Genomic DNA, 13,029 nt, shown 5'->3' with positions numbered 1-13,029 from the left:
CATTTAGGAAAAGTCTTAAATCCACATAAACTAGCAGTATAGATAGGATCCTTGTGATGGGACAACCCCTTTAAGGCTAAGGCCACATTTAGGGAGACAGAGCAAAGAAACGCTACGGAAAAAAACACAGCGGAAACGTTTTTTTGTTGTTTTTTTTTTGCAGCGTTTTTCATTGCCATTTCATAATTCCAAGGTTTTCCTCTATGGACTTTCTGCCTCCATTATACCTATATGGAGAACGTCAGTGTTTCTGCAAGTATAATGAACATGCTGCAGATTTTTTTCTGCAATGGATGATTGGGATTAGCCGGAATACTTTGCAGGTACTGTAAAACACAATGTTTTTGAAATGTGGGGCTTCAGCCTTAAGTAACAACAATTTGACAATGATGGCAAACCTGGGGGCCTTCCGTTGCAATGGTGATCCACTGCTGTTCCGCATCCACATCACAGGGGTAATAACTAGGTGGAAGAAGTCTCCCTTCCCTGTCAAACACCTTATATTCTGCACTAGCTATTGATGGCAATATCTAAAAATAATTGATATTGGAAAGAATGTAGACCCCATCACGAGGATTGTGCCATACAGCCCTGCACCTGCTATTGATCTTGAAAGTCGACTGACAGCAGCCACAACACCTTGACAAAAATGTGTATCAGAGTAGAAACAGACAGCTTGACATGATATACAGGTTTGTTTCAAGTCATGAAGGGGTTAACAATGCATACGTTATTTGCAACCAAAAGTTTTGTTTAGGATTTACCCCTATAAATTTAGATGTACTTTACATTCCACTAAAAAACTGTAGCCTTAACGAATAAACTAATGTTTAATCGATTCCTCACGTTTAAGGAGTTAGACAAGTTATAGGGGTGAGAAGTTAAAAAGAACACCTTTGTTCTAAGCAGAACTTGCAGCACTTGATAAAGCTTACACTTCATTATTTATTTATTTTCCTTTATTTTCTGAGCTCACTAGATCTTTGCTGCCCCCAGGTGGTTCATAAGGGGAATATTCAAATTCTTCAGTAAGGAGAAAGTTCACTAAAGGTGAACCTAAAGAAACATACCAGTGAAATTACGGTACCTGCACTAATTTTTTGTTTACTCTTATTATTAAAAATGCCTCTTTAAGAGAATTTGAGTAAAACTGGCCAGGACTGCTGGAAATTTTCTGTTCCCTACCAATGCCCTAAGAATAAGTTATTCATTACTCTGCATTCACCTTTGCAAGCAGAGATTTCCATAATAAAACTATGTGAAGCAAATGATCTGTGTCCTCTGCCGTGGAATATGTTGGTGCTATATAAATAGGTAGAACATACGGTATTTTCATGGATAGTAATATGCTAGTTAGGCTGTCAGGTGGGCAGTCCTCTGAGAGCCTGGAACCGCCCACCTGACAGTACAGAGCCTAATTAGCATACTGGATGATAAAACTAACAGCACAGATTGCTCAAGAATGGTACAGGCTAGAGGGAAAAAAAAAACCAACTCTACCGGAATCAGTGGACATACAACTAACGAAGGATGCAAATAGATGGTGGAGGTTGTAAAAGTTCCTCTTTAAAGGGAGTGTTGTTAGGTCTATAATGCTGCCCAATAACAGTGCTGCATGTGGGCCTTTCGCAGTAAAATCTTTTTGGCCACAAATGGATGAAGCACTGCAGAGATAATTATCTTTGTTGAATATGGAAATCAACCTTCAAGTGCACTGGGGGCAGACCCAAATTTGCCTACATATAGCTCCAAGTCTTGGATATTCCTATGGCATTATTGCCCAATGCTTCCCCTTTAGGCATGACTAACATTTCCAGCCTCTTTCTACATCATAGTTGTCTGTAGGCAAATCTGATAAACTGGCCCCACACCTGAAGCACTTGCAGGCTTTACATATCCTTATAAGAAGGATTATGTCAACCTTACTTTGTGCCCATCTCTTACTCAGGAACAAGATGGCACCAGGATGTACTATGGAAAGAACACAAGCTTCTGGGAGTAGTGTGGTACTCTGGACATTTGAAAACGTGGCGTTATGGTGGATGTTTCCTGTACCTACCTAAATATTATAGCAGACCAAGTACAGCATTCCTTAACCACAGGATACTAAATTGTGCTACGATGCAAAAAATGTCCAGGAAAAGGTTTGACTCGGCTCAGATCTGAATCCAATGAAGTATTTCTGAGATGTGATAGAAAAAACAATTCTGAACCATGGAGATCCCATCTCAGAACACACAAGACATAAAGGATTTGCTGCGGAGGTCTTGGTGCCAGATACCATAGGACAGTTTGAGAGGTCTTATGGAGTTCATGCCTCAACAAGTCATAGCTGCTGTATAGGCACCAAGGGGGCCTAGACATTACTGGGTATGTGGTTTTACTGTTATGGCTGATCTGTGTATACATAAAGAGGAGCTGAATCCCCAAAATATCTGAAATATAATGCACATTTAGAAGGTCATAGCAGGGAAAATAGCAATCCAAAATGCAAAGTGTTGTGCCGATCTGTTTGCTGAAGTAGACAGGCGAGATGGCGAGCAGGCTTGTTAGGAAATGATTTCTTGCGGCACTAATTAATGAAGCCGCTCTCTCCCCAGCTGCTTCATCTCAGACGCTGAATGCTAATCCCACATTCTGCAACTGGAATCAGGCGCAAAAGCATTACAAAGATCGATTTCTCTAGTTAAACTAAATGGGAGGAGGCATCTGGAAGTCGCTGCATCTTACAAGTTGCAAACTACATGTTCAACACCATCATATCTGCCAACACATTGACACAATTTCCATGAATGCCCTCCTTCTCCTGCCGAGCATGTCAAATAATGCAAGTTGCAAGAAACAGAAAGCCTGTAAGATTACCAACATGGCTTAACTCATTTCTTCTACAGTATGAGGCTGGTTTAAGAGGATGGAGCGCACTACAGGACGGTATGGTGAGTGACCTAAGTTCAGTGAATCTACAAGGGTCTGGTAGCCATAGGACAGATGTTAAAATGTGATCACGTCATACAGCGCTTGGTTGAAAACCGGCAATGGTGCAAAATCGGAAGGATGAGAGAGATAACACAATCTACAATCACAAACCAATGTACATATTACACAAATAAATTACATACTATATCAAGTGTATACAGCAAAAACAATACACCAGTGCTATGAAGTATACATATGAATAAGATACATTCATTTATACCATGTACATTCACTATGTATAAGCTGATGGGCTATAACAGTGGCTTGTGAATATTCAAAAAGCGATAATACAGCCAAAATACCCATAAACTTATAAGAAGGCTCTAACAAAACAGTACTGTAACTCAAGTGTCACGTGACACAGTTTCTGCCGTGAAACTTGGATGGTGTGTGCTGAATTTACCAGTCTGAACACTATGCTGGAAGTATAGTGCTAGCATGAAAAGTATCTATGATGCTAGGAGTCCTTGCCACTCCGTAAAATACTGTCCCACAGTGCTTACGATATGAGACTGTATTACAGTGGGGGGCAGAGACTCCTAGCATCAGAGATATCTATAATGCTAGAAGTATCTCCTAATAGTGTACAGGCTGATAAATTTGACATAACAAACAGGCCACATTTCACAGTCAAAACTTGGTTGTGTGAAAGCAGCTGTGGCAGTAGTTATAGTCTGTGGCCAAAATAAACCAACAGTAGGGGCAACATGGTGGCTCAGTGGTTAGCACTGCAGACTTGCAGCACTGGAGTCATGGGTTCGAATCCCGCCAGGAACAACATCTGCAAGGAGTTTGTATGTTCTCCCGTGTTTGCATGGATTTCCTCCCATTCTACAAAGACATACTGATAGGGAAAAAAAAAAAGTATATTGTGATCCCTATATGGGGCTCACAATCTACATTAAAAAAAATAAAAAATAAACCAACAGTATTGTTCAGCAGAATATAACGGTGCTATATAAGAAAAATAAAAAATTATAACAGAACCCCTTATCATTGTTAACTGAACACAAAGTTAGTCAATCATGTTGCCAAGGCGGTGTTCACACCTGCTTTAGAGACTCAGATTTTTCTGTTTGATCACACAAGGAGGAAAACGTACTGAAAATAACAAATCTGTCATATCATTGACATGAAGAGAGCCCAATGGTCCCCACTAAGTGATAGGTTCCGTTGGATGCCGTCATTGTGTCCATCATTGTACTGGGAAAAGAAACCGTACCGGAAAAGTACCGCAAGTTGTGCTTTTCTGCTGCAAATAATACAGAATTAAGCCTTGTGATCAAAACTGCCACCCCAGCTAAGTCAACTGGGGTGCAAATAACAGATTAGGAGGCCACAGGATTATATGGGCAATTTCCATTTCTGCAGCCATAAATGTGTTTAGGCTCCAAACATATCTAAATATATACGGTAAACATCCCTCTCCACTTCACAGGGAAGGGCCTTCTATGACAATCTGCATTATTCAATGCAAGAATATCACTTCTCAAAACTATTTAAAGATTTATTTAAAGTAAATTAGATTATGGAGGTCATCTCATCTTCCCAAGAGGTCAATGTGACAATACAATAGTAATGTCAATCAGTTTGAGATTATCTAGAATTACCAAGTAGTATCTATGAATAAAGCATGATTTGTACCCAAGGAATTCATATTCTTCCTAATAGATATTCAAGAGATTGCTTCTAACTGTATAATCCATCTCTGTGCATCCGAACTGAACATTTTCCACCAAAACAATTTCTACTGACATAAAACCGGTGACAGGTGAAAATAACCATTGTCCTCCTCAGATGTACAAATCACATGTATTGGGCTTGGACGCTGGCGTGAAGAGTAGTGCGGGCCTTCAATTAGTCAATTGTTCGGAGAAGCTTGGCTTCACAGAGATAGAAAAAGCCGTCAATTGGGAGGGATGCCTCGGAAGATAATTTGCTATGAAATTAATGGTGTAAATCTAGTTATTCTAGGATATGTCATCATTTTTATCATAGAAGAACAACACAGACAATGAAAGATTTACGGTGTATTTTTCGTCGTCTCCTCATGAATAATAATGCTCGTGGCCTTTTTAGTTACATTTCTGATGTGAAGAAACATAATAATGTGTAAGTGCATGCTACAAAATGAGCCGAAAATGACAAGGATACGCTGTAACCCTTCATTGCTCTGAACATATGGAATCTGTTAGACAATTAGAATGTGTTAGTGGTACAATCTGTGAAAAATCCATTCCTATCATCTTGATAAGAACACAAGCAAACAATTTGTAACTTTACACAATTTGGAGCCAGACAAATGTTGAAAACTCAGCAAAACATGCAGGAACAAGGATTGAAAGGGGTTGAACACTGCAAACACCGATCAGATTGACAGAGCACCAACTAACAGAACATACACGAGCTCTAAAATGGGATAGAAAGTAGCCGAACCTCCACAGTTTCATTCATGAGCAATGCGGGTGCACAGAAATATGGGATATGGAATACTGATGGCGTGGTAAACAAGTCACTATAATGCATGAAAGACAGTGGGGCAGATTTACTAAAAATAGATATCTACACCACCTGGTTTACTTTGTGATGAAAATTTTGGCACTCTTTGGTTTGGTGTGAAGGTGCATGGTTTAGCGGGAAGTTGTTTTTACAAATACAACAAACTCCACATGTCGGAAGATGCAAAAAGTGTTTAAAAAAAAAAAACAAACAAAAAAAAACACATAACGGTATAATGCAAAGAAAGTAGTCAAGTTTTGGGGCAAATTAAACCAAAATTCTTGTGCACTTCGCTTAGTAAATCTAAGAGAGGTTTACAATAAAATATAGGAACCAATAGGAGAAAAACAGATTGGAAAATAAAAAGACAACATGAAAAATTTGATATATGGAGTATGAAACTTATGAAAATTAGAAAAGTATGCATGTTTGTGCTCTGTAATGCACTTTTAGCAGTTGAATATGTCTGGGAAGGTGATAAACTCCCTTTAACTTATACTAACAGAAAACCATTGAACACGCTAAGTTGAAGACTATTTATTTGGCTTGTTGAGAGTCATGTTAAAGTATAAACATATATGTGTTAGTAGGGGCACTTAAAGAGGACCTTTCATCAGTTGGGGCACATGTGGTTTTATATACCGCTGGAAAGCCGACAGTGCGCTGAATTCAGCGCACTGTCGGCTTTCACGATCTGTGCCGGTACCGGTACCGTAGCTCTTCACCGTCAGAAGGGCATTCCTGGCAGTCAGTCAGGAACGCCCTTCTTCACAGCAGCGCCTATAGCGCTGTACTGTGAGAGAGGAAGGGGGGCGTTCCTCCCTGCTCACAACGCACAGCGCAATAGGCGCTGCTGTGGAGAAGGACGTACCTGACTGTCAATCAGGAACACCCTTCTGATGGTGAAGAGCTACAGTACCGGCACCGATAGCTCTTCACCTGGGGCACAGAACGTGAAAGCCAACAGTGCGCTGAATTCAGTGCACTGTCAGTTTTCCAGCAGTATATAAAACCGCATGTGCCCCAACTAATGAAAGGTCCTCTTTAAATCTTAATTCATTACTACTGATTATCATTTGTTGCCAGTAATCATCCAGTGTTTTACAACAGCTACACCTAGTTGACATACTACTGTACTTCAAAACCCTATCCACAGCAAGTGACTGTGGTCGTAGCCACATCCAGCTTCCAATGTATGATTCAGTTTGGATAAATTCAGACTGAGTGACTGAGAAGTTATGGCAAACTATAGAGTGCTACAGAACATGCCGGCGCTATAAAATTAAGATTACCGGTATTATAATTTATGGCTGACGACGTAGACAAGGATCTGCACTGAAATATAGAAGTAAACAGAAATTAATAAAATAATGACATTAACTTTGAATAACATCTGCTGCAATATTCTTCGCAAGGAACATGTTCTTCTGAAATGTTTCGGCAACCATGGCTGAACAATTCAAATATTTTCTCTCTCAAGTATTTCCAGTCTGTCCTAGTTTTAGGCAATAAATAATTCAGGTTTTAAATATTCTATAAAGTGATTGTGACCTCTGGTAAAATTCAGATGCCTGACTTTATTTCTACTTTGCTGCAAGTCATCACATTCAGTTAATAATACTATACTTCATGCATTATTTCCAACAGACCATATTGGAGATCCCATGAAGTTAATTTTCAATATCTTTTTCATCCCAGCCATTAGTAAGGCTGTATAATTTAACACACATTCTTGGATCCAGCAGGCTTATTTTATTCAAATTAAAGTTTGGGTTTTTTAAGACTAAGATATTGATGAACTATCCTTAGGAAAAGTCATCAATAGCAGAGCGGTGGGGGTCCGACAATTGATCAGCTGTTTTATGAGATGCAGAGTTTGGACAATTACTGTGTGTGGCCTTTTCACAGCTCGTAAAGCACAGAGCCTTACTTTGTATTGTGGTATTGCACACAACCCCATTCACGTGACTGTTCTGCATACAGCTTAGGAGATGGGTTCACTCATCTGAATTGTTGGAGACCCAGGTATGAGACCCCTGCTGAGCCAATAAAATATAAGTCTGTCAGGTATGTCCTTCTCCACAGCAGCGCCAATAGCGCTGTACAGTGTGAGCGGGGAGGAACGCCCCCTCCCCTCCTGATAATACTAGTCTATAGACGAGCACTGTGAGCAGAGGGAGGGGACGTTCCTCCCCGCTCACACTGTACAGCGCTATAGGCGCTGCTGTGGAGAAGGACGTACCTGAACGACTGTCAGGAACGCCCTTCTGACTGTAAAGAGCTATGGTACCGGGACTGATAGCTCTTTACCCGGGGCACGGATTGGGAAAGCCAACAGTGTGCTGAATTCAGCGCACTGTTGGCTTTCCAGCAGTATATAGAACTGCCTGTGCCCCAAACCATTAAAGGTCCTCTTTGAACAAAATTGTGTGATTTAATAAATAAAAAGAACAGATACATATAGCGTCCAGGAAAATGTGGATGGCATACATATGTAAAACTATATTGTTTATCAATCTGCTTAGCTACTCCTGTTCTCTAATACACTACCCTGGACAATGACTACATTTTGGACACGACAAGTTCCCTTTAATTATAGATGTAAAGTAGTATTAGGAATATCTTATATTTTCCTAAAATAAAAGAAATGAAATTTCACTTCAATGCAGTTTCAGAAGTTTACATTCTTGAACATTGAGAGCACAGTAAAGATATCAAGCTGCTACATCTGAAAGCAACACCACCTGTTATTTACTTGCCTAAATACCCATGGAAATGAGAGGAAGGGTGACAGCTTCCTACACAACATAGGTACTCTCCTAACATGCTGAACATTTCCCTCATTAAAAACTAGCACAAGTGTAAACAGACAGACAGTATGTAAAAGGTAAGGGTCGCACATTGCTGCAAAGAAATGTATTTCAATTTATGGATATGAGAAAGTCAAAAAAACAATAAAAGTTCTTCAGTTAAGCAGGAGTATTCTCTTATTAGTTTACTTTAGTAAGAATGATTCATAGAGACATGTTCTACACAGCCCTTGAAACATCTTCCTATGAGCTCATCACAGTAACAAGCAATGTTCTTCTGTGGTCGGGTGTCACAGATGCCAGTGACAAGACCCTGCACAAACATTCCTGGCTACATGTTTTGCAGAAGGGAAAGACTTGGTAGGTAATGAAAAATACCATTATTATGCATTAGGATTATGTACTTAATAGTAAATTACTGAGTAAGGGCGGGTTCACAACTGCGCCCGGGTCTCCGCTTTGTGGGTTTCTGTCTTCTGCCGACAGGAGACAGAAACCCGGCATTCAGCTCACTCTGTAAGCGTCCGTGAGCGTCTTCTGGTCTCCGAGGCGAAACCTTTTTTTTTTTTTTTTTAAACCGGACACAAAGTCCTGCATGTCTGACTTTGTGTCCGGTTAAAAAAAAAAAGTTTCATCGCTGAGACCAAAAGACGCTCATGGGCGGACACTTTGCAAAACCATTCAAATGAATGGGTTTGAAAACCGTCTGCCGGTTTCCGTCTACTGTCCATTTTCTCGGGAAGGAAACGGAAACCTACAAAGCGGAGACCGGGGGCTGGTGTGAACCCGCCCAAAGACTGCCAATGAAAAAGACTTGGGGATTTTGGTGGACAGCAAGCTTACTTTTAGTAACCAGTGCCAGGCAGCTGCTGCCAAGGCAAATAAAGTTATGGGATGCATCAAAAGCGGTCTAGATTCTCATGACAAGAACATAGTTATGCCTCTATACAAATCACTGGTTCGGCCACACTTAGAATATTAAACGCAATTTTGGGCCCCAGTATACAAGACCGACCTAATCGAACTTGAAAAAGTGCAAAGAAGGGCAACCAAATTTATTAGGGGAATGGGTGGAATGGAGTACAACAATAGATTAACAAACTTGGGGTTATTCAGTTTAGAGAAAAGACATCTATGGGGAGATCTAACAACAATGTACAAATATATGAAGGGACAACAAAGAGAACTTTCTATTTTTTCCCCCTGAAATGGGACAATTGGCATAATCCTCATGGGTTTTTTTTTTTTTGCTTTCCTTTGGATCAATACTGTAGGGGACTGTAGGGTTATAGGTTGGGTTTGATGGACAGAAGTCTTCTTCCAACCTCATCTACTATTTAACTAGATAACATCCACCAACAAATATTCCCAGGTCCAATATTCACCAAATTACTATTTGTGCTTTTAATAATGACAATTGTGATTTATATAGTATCAGAAGCATGCGCAGGATTTGCCAAGTGTGGGGTTCTGGGAGTGGGGATGATTTGCAGAAGTGCATATAGTGAGAGGGTCAGCACATCATCACAGCAGGACAGGACACCAGGAGGCTGCACCATGGCCTTCTGACTGGCTAGGCATGGTTCCCATAGGAACTAATGTGCGATGTTCTGCAATACTATGTATGGCAGGACATTGCACTGGGGATCTGAGGTCCCAGCTTCAAGTCCCCTTGTCAGACAGGTAAAAAGTGAAAACCACATAAACACATATTAGGTATCCCAACAAGAGTATATGTCTCCACTATCCAAAAACAGTATTATGTATCCCATACTATGAACACGCTAAAAAATGTACTGCAATGTGCTTCTCCCAAAAACATAATAAAGTGGTCAAAAAGTCATACACACCTAACATTGGTACCAATAGAAACTACAACCTGCCCTGCAAATGAAGAGCTCTGACATATCAGCCAACAGTACAGTAATAAATATATATATATATATATATATATATATATATATATATATATATATGCGCAGCAGAAAACAGGAGACCCTAGGAAAATCGTTCATTTTCAAAAAATGACGTTTTATTTGTAAGAGCAGTAAAGCATAATAAAAACCAAATATGGTATAACTGTAATTGTAATGATCTGCCAGACAAAGCTGCCATGTCATTTTTTTAATGCAGGGTGAATGTCATGCAAAAAAACATAAAAGGATAACTCAAATATTATGTGTACCCAAAAAAGGTGGCAAATGAAAGCACAACTAGACACACATAAAATAACCCCTCACGTAGTTATGTTGACAATAATTGTGCCATAAGGGGGGCTTTTAGTAAATAAATACAGAGATAACTATCTTTTTGTGGATACACAAGTTAATGCTAGGTTCACACTAGTCTTTAGGTTTCTGTTGTTCGCGTCCGCTTGGGTCCCGAAAAACTGAAACCCTATGCACTTAAAAAGCGGTTACTAGTGGAAACTAGACTACAGACTATAATGGGGTCTCCCAGGTTTCTGCCAGAAATATGCAGAGGGGGAAAAAAGGCATAACCAGGCACAGAGTGAACCAGGTATAACCTGCAAGTGCATCAGGGGCGGGGCTTGAATTGCAAGATTTTGCTTTTGTCTTGAATGACATTTTCTGTCTCTGTCTGCATTATGGTTGACTGTAGGCAAATCTGGTAAAATGAGGCCATCCCCCAGTACCAATGCATGACACCATTAATGGTTTGGGAGACATTTTGAACCAGACAGATTACCTTTAATTATTAACTACATAAATGTAAAATACAAAATTAACCAATTAGTTCCAAGTAACGAGTTATTAATGTCACATTACCCAAAATTCCGAAAATACATACAGTGATGTTGCAAGAGATAGCACGAATACAATAACAAGTCCTCACTTCTTTAGCAAATAATTCTGCAAGGTTCACTTCCTTCCCCTGGAAAGAAGTCCAGATCTTGTATTCTGTGCTGGTTGTACACCATCAAAACAAAGTTAAACATATGTACATCAGAAATGTGATGCTGAAACGCATGCAAAGTAAGCCCCTCGCTTCTCCTATTTGCATTTATGGGAATTCTCAAGTTAAACTGTACAGATGGTTTAGTTCATATCAATGACCTAGGTCTACATCCGGGGATGAATCAAAACACCTGAACAAGCATAATATGGTTTCAATAGAATTAGATTTCTATAGCTAAACGGGAAAAAACATGACATGTATGGGAATATGTCAGTGTAAAAAGTTAACAAACTTATTCCATATTTGCTGATGTGTTCAGTCTGTACAATGTTTGAGCATTGTCAGAAGTGCTTACCTGAACATATTGTATTCGTGTAATGATAGCTTTCCAATCTTTCTAACACATTACGCATGTTTCCACTACTAAAAATAGGTGACTTGGTCTTTCATACAATATACATAAGACAAGCAAATGTTTATTGCATGCTTCTTAAGTTATCACATTCTGCTTTGTTCTGCTGACTACTAACACAGTCCTGAAAACTTTTACCCTTTACACAAAGCAAAAAACATACAATAAGTCCACATAATAAGGGGAAAGGAAGGGGGAGGGGATCATGAGAGCGATGATGACATCTCTTGGCCCAGTGGAAAACACTCTTTATCCATGATTTGTTCCTCAACAATTAAGACGCTTCCTCAAAGTGCTTTTCTGCCTGGGCACAACATTCTTAATCGATGACGCCACTTCTGCGATATAAATGATAATAGTGTGGGTGGGAGTCTCCCCCACTTTCCAGAATAGGGGCGAGGATGCCACAGGAGACATGAAATAGTTGAAAATCACTGACTAGCGCCTACTTCACACCCCTTTTGAGGTGAAGCGGATTAGACTAATTCCCTCCATTATATTTTGTTAGAGCAAAAAAATACAGATCTGAAGCTTGAAAAACACTGCCCACTGCACAGCCTATAGATTTAATAGAGCTTCATGCGTTGTGGAAACTAGAATATTCTAGAATGCTCTGGTGCAATACCCTGTTTCCTACCCTGAAAAAATGCACTAGCATGATTTTTGAGAAATTTTGGAGTATGCTTGAAATATAAGCCCTAGTTGTAGTTCATTAGATATAGTGTCCAGGCAGCTATACATGTAAAAATATAAATAGAATACAGCAGTACAGATACAGTATTCTCTTCCTCAAGGAAAGCAGATAAACCCAAAAGAATCGGACTTTAAAGGGGCTCTATCAGCAAAATTATGCTGATAGAGCCCCACGTATGCGTGAATAGCCTTTAAAAAAGCTATTCAGGCACCGGTAACCTAATTTTAACCCTCCCGCCCGTTTTAAAATAAAACTATAAAAACATATATGTAAATGATACCTGAACGTGCACGCTGGGCGGTCGTGCACGATCCAACGTCATCTTCGGTCCCTCCTTCCTCTATCTTTCTTCTTCCAGCGATGTCCTCCTCTTCTGGATCTTCTCCGCCTTCATCTTATGTTTTTCCGGCGGGTTGTGTTCAAATCCCGCGCATGCGCTGTAGCGCTCCCTCTGGAGCGCTACTGCGCACGCGCCAACGCCATTTTTGATGTAGTTTTAAGTATCCTTAGAACTACACGAGCATGCGCAGAACGCTCGCAAACGTCTTCATATCCGGAAGAAAAGAAGATGAAGTCGGAGAAGAGCCAGGACAGGAGGACGTCGCTGGAAGAAGAAAGAAGAGGAAGGAGGCACCGAAGATGAAGTTGGATTGTGCACGACCGCCCAGCGTGCACGTTCAGGTATCATTTACATATATGTTTTTTATAGTTTTATTTTA

General features: G+C 40.0%; 1 protein-coding gene across 1 annotated transcript in view; it reads right to left on the bottom strand.

The window, feature by feature from the left end:
- PARD3B (par-3 family cell polarity regulator beta) overlaps positions 1 to 13,029 on the bottom strand; it is a 799,946-nt gene that overhangs the window by 694,313 nt on the left and 92,604 nt on the right. The window lies entirely within an intron of this gene.

Source organism: Leptodactylus fuscus, chromosome 8, assembly GCF_031893055.1.
Source record: "Leptodactylus fuscus isolate aLepFus1 chromosome 8, aLepFus1.hap2, whole genome shotgun sequence".
Lineage (NCBI taxonomy): Eukaryota > Metazoa > Chordata > Amphibia > Anura > Leptodactylidae > Leptodactylus > Leptodactylus fuscus.
This window is presented reverse-complemented; position numbering and strand designations above follow the sequence as displayed.